Raw genomic sequence first — 5,000 nt, 5'->3', positions numbered from 1 at the left:
ATAGTATTGGTCTGGCTAGGGCAGATTTACATGTAGTAATCGTGTTGGCTGTTAAACCTTGTTCATGAAGATGGATGAAGAAGGACAAGCGGAAATCCGTAGAAATCTCCTTAGGTTTCTTCGCCTTGACAAAGGCCACCCATTTCTTCCAGGAAGACTTATATTGTCTTCTTGTTGACTTGGACTTGTATTCTTCTAAGAAGTTAATACTGTCCCTAGAAATCCTGAACTGTTTCTTGACCACTAGGGCGAGAAAATCATGAGATGAAGGTTCTGGGTTTTCTTTGATGAAGCTTAGACACTCAATTTCTGCACTTGCTGAGTCAGAACTGGGTCCGGCAACGGGATCAGCTTCAGGCGTAGTTCCGTTATCAAAGGGAACCAAAGACTGTTGGGCCACTTGTGGGCCACTATTGCTGCTATCCCTCGAAAGGATCTCAGTTTCTAGAGGACTTTCATCAGAAGGTTGGTTGGAGGGAACAGGTAGATCTTGGACCACCTGTTCCAAGCTATGGACATTGCGTCTGTCGCTTCCGCTAGAGGATCCTCATACGGGGCTACCTACTGGGGTAGCTTCTTGTTGTCGCTCATTGCGAAGAGATCTATTGGCAGTCCTGGGACTTTGCGTAATATGAAGGAGAATCATTTTGCGTCTAGGGACCATTCCGACTCTATCGGGTTGACCCGGGATAGAGCGTCCGCTGTCACATTGCGGAACCCTTGAAGGTGGACTGCTGACAAGTGCCATTTCTTCTTCGCTAGACGGAGGATGGCCAGTATCACTTGATTTATGTGAGGCGATCTCGAGCCTTGTCGATTTAGGCATCTCATTTCAACTTCGCTGTCTAGAACCAGACAGATGTGGATTGAGCAGCAAAGTTCCAGTTTCTTCAGAGAGAGAAGAACCGCCATGGCTTCCAGAAAATTAATGTGGAAGGTCTTGAAGAGGGGAAACCAGGTTCCCTGGACTCTTCGATGATGAGTGTGACCTACCCACCCCTCTTTTGAGGCGTCCGTGTGAACGGTGACTGCTGGTGGATGTGGTTTCAAGGGTACCTTGCTCTTCGGGTTCTTGGCTTCCGACCATAGTTTGAGTAGTGATCGCAGACGATTTGGAATCAGTCTTTGTAAACCTCTTCGAGCGTTTGATGCGTAGTTTCTCCAAACTCCAGATGCATCTTTTAATTGAGCTTTCAATATTGGATCTGTCACTGAGGCAAACTGGAGGGACCCCAACACTCTCTCCTGTTGCCTTCTTGATATCCTATAGGATTGAAGAAGTCTCTTGACAGATCCTGCTATCTCTTTCCTCTTCTTTGATGGAATGGAAAGGCAGTGTGACTGTAAATCCCAGTGGACGCCGAGCCACTGGAACTTTTGAGCTGGAGATAGACGAGACTTTTCCAAGTTGATCTTGAATCCTAAGTGTTCCAGGAACTGGATCACTTGCTTGGAGGCTTGCCTGCACTCTTCCTCGGATGCTGCCCACACCAGCCAGTCGTCCATGTAGGCTACTACCTGGATCCCCTTTAGGCGTAGTTGATGAATTACTACATTCGCAAGCTTGGTAAATACCCTTGGGGCTATGTTTAGACTGAAGGGCATGGCTCTGAAAACGTACTTTCTTTTCTGTAGTTTGAACCCTAGGTAGGGGGAAACTTGACGGTTGATTGAAACATGCCAGTACGCATCCGTTATGTCTATGGAGACTGAGTATGCCTGTTTGGGCAAAAGGGTCCTTATGTGTTGAAGCGTCAGCATTCTGAATTTGTGGTTCACTATGAACTTGTTGAGTGGTGATAAATCCAGAATGACTCTGAGCTTTTCCGAATCATTCTCCGGAACAAAAAAATAGCATTCCTTGGAATCTGATGGACTTTGTCTTCCATATAACTCTTTCGTTCAGGAGTTCCTGAACATATTCTTCCAGAATGGGGGTTGAGTGATGGAAGAATTGAGGAAAGTTTGGTGGAGTTGAGCTCCAACTCCACCCTAGTCCGTTCTTGATTAGGCTGTGAGCCCAGGGATCGAAGGTCCAACGATCCTGGAAGAGGAGAAGTCTCCCTCCTACCGGTAGCATCTCACTTGGAGTGCTGGTTGGAGGACTTGCCTCCTTGGCCACGTCCACCTTAGTTACCCCTACCTCTGAAGGGGCGTTTAGAGGACCCTCGAAAGGAACCTCGAGACTTTGGCCTAAAAGTCATCAATTGGCTTTCAAAGACTGGGGTGAACACCGGCGATTGGGTCGCCAGCGTTTGGGGCACCAGTTGGAAGGTGGTGGTTGGATGTGCCACCGTCTGGGGCACTGTGGCCACGGGAAGCTGTTGCGATTTTCTAGGCCGAGAGGGCACTCTTGGTCATTTTGATTTATTCTTCAGCTGGGGACCCTCGTCAGCGGAAGATTTTCTTTTTGAGGACAAGCCCCACTTCGCTTGGGAAGAGGTCTTTTCCCCAGATATTGGAGGCTATAAGCTTCCTTGGTTCGTGTCTCACCGCAGCTGAGGCGAACACGAACTCTCTACAAGTCTCTCTGGCTTTGATAAAGTTGTACAATTCCTTGGTGACTGTCGCCAAATGAGATTTGGCGAAGACCATGTACATATCTGGGGTGTCCGGGATGCTTGCCATAGTCTCTATGCCAGTGTACAGAGACATGGAAGCAGCAAGACATTCTTTAGTCTCTTGTTCCCTGCGCAGGAGAGACTCTGACATTTTCGGGAGGTTTTCGCTGAACTGTCGTCCAGCAATATCTGCCTCCAGCTTCCCAACTGTGAAGGTGTTATGAACATCCTTCCAGTCTTTATCATCTGATGGAAAAGCAAGGGAAAAGGGTCTACACTCCTCCAGTGTAGAGCAAGGTTTCCCTGGTTCAACTGCCTTGAAGGCTGCCTTAAACCCTTTGTCCATAAAGGGGAAGGCACGTTTGGGGTCAGCAATAAAGGACGGGTGCTTTTTGCTGAGAGCCGGCACCTTGGAACAAGTAAAGGCCCTCTCTTTCAAGGTGGTTGTATATAAGGCCTGAGCCTTAGAGAGTTCAAGGACAATCGTCTCCTTCGGCTCTGTTTCCTCCTTGGATGCAGATTCCGTCCTCAGTCCGGGTAGGCCCCTTTGCTGGGCCAAAACTCAATTTCCTCTACTGGGACAGTGCCCAGTTTCTCCGAGAGGAAGATCTTCCCCCCCAACATTGGCATATGCTCCGCATATCTCCAAGGGTTAATGTCAGAGAAAGCGGGGAGATCCTTGACGTTTAGCTTCTTTGGGGCTAAACGTGTTGCAACCAGCTGATGCATTTCCGTCCGAAGAGAAGCTTCTTTCTCGGACGATTTCTTCTGAATGTCCTGCACCATAGACAGTAGCGAGTGCAACGTACTCGTGATGGAATCTAGCTGGGGTACAGTAGATGAAGTCGAAGGCACCGGCTCAGTCACCGTGGCTGAAGATACAGAAATCGTTTCGGTCTTATCGACTTCAGCTTCAGGAGGTACATCATCCTCCTGCTCCAGTTCTTCCAGTAGGAGATTGTTCTCAGTCTCCTCTGAGACAACTGACATGATGTCATCTAAATGGATGCCCTTCAAGGGGTCCGAAACAACAGATTCCAATACTAGGGGAATCTCTGGTTGAGCCTGGGGAATGATTGCATCCGCAAATGCCCTAGGGAAAAGACAGTCCCTCATCCTCTCATTAGCAAGGTATGGGCCAGAGGTATTCTTCTGAAAACCACTGACCCATTTTTGCAGCGTGTCCCTTGCTGTATCCCTTGACTCAGTAGACTTTTGATCATCAAAAGCCTCTTTTACCAGTTTGTCACAAACGGTACATACCTGTGGGTCCCAGTATTTGAGAGCCCCCTGGGTGACTGCGCAGCCAGCATGGGCCCTGCACACGTCATGGATGTAGAAGTTCTTGCTACGGACCCTGCAAAAACGTTCCCGCACTCGTGATGCTCTTCCTGTAAAGAAAGAAAGCATATGAGTATTCGGTGAAATTCTCAGATTTCAGCATACATTTTTTTTTTTTTTTTTAAATATCAGCTTGGATAGAGTAAGCTAGAAGATAGGAAAGACACCTACTTGTGTTTCCTGTCCAGCCCATTGCCATGACCTACTCCAATATTGAACAATAAATTCTTAAGGAATTTTGTATAGGGAAGATAATATCCTTTGATATAAAGTGTCTTCTTATCACAATGTCCCAGGTTCAATATTGGGGGTAAATTAATGGTTGATAACCATTAAGTGGTAGAGAGGATCATTCTCTTATATGTGATGGTCTCACAATAGGCTGCCCGTGAAGCACCTTGTAGGTTGGAAAAAACTTTTTCGGGCTACAGCACTGACTGGCGGCGGCATGCCGCCAGACCCGCCGGGCCTGTCGGCATATGCCGGGCCCGCCGGGACATGCCGTGCCTGCCGACATATGCCGAACCTGCTGGCATAGGCCGGCCTTGCCGACATATGCCGGCCTATTCTGGGCTATTGAAGGCAGTTACTGTCTTCAGATCTATACTTTGGGTGGCCGACTGCCGGCCGACAACTTAGTTGCCGGCCACTGGTCATAGTATGTTTAATGTCGTTGGGTTATCGCTCAGCAACACCCCCGGCAAGTGGTGGCAGAGTAACTGCCGGCCGACAGACAACCAACATGGCCGCCGACAGCTATAAGCTGCCGGAAGCCGGTCCAGTATAAGGAAAGGTAGAGAAAAAGAGAGAGGATGGAGGAAGGCAAAGGCTCAGTCTTGCCGGCCTACATCCCGAATAAGGGTTCAAGTGGAAGGGGGAATTATATTCAGGATTCCACCCAACCATATCCCATCCATATGGGCTATGGAAGGCAGTCCAAGGGAGGACTGAAGAACACTCTAATGATTATGAGGGTACCTGCCGGCAGCAGACAGGGAACCTCAGGCCAGTTCTATAGATTACCCTTAGGGTTAAATATAGAATGACGGCCAGGTGGGTGATGGTTCATCCAACATAAAAGAGACAGCAGGGAAGGGG

This window comes from Palaemon carinicauda, chromosome 4 (assembly GCF_036898095.1).
Source record: "Palaemon carinicauda isolate YSFRI2023 chromosome 4, ASM3689809v2, whole genome shotgun sequence".
Classification (NCBI taxonomy): domain Eukaryota; kingdom Metazoa; phylum Arthropoda; class Malacostraca; order Decapoda; family Palaemonidae; genus Palaemon; species Palaemon carinicauda.
This window is presented reverse-complemented; position numbering follows the sequence as displayed.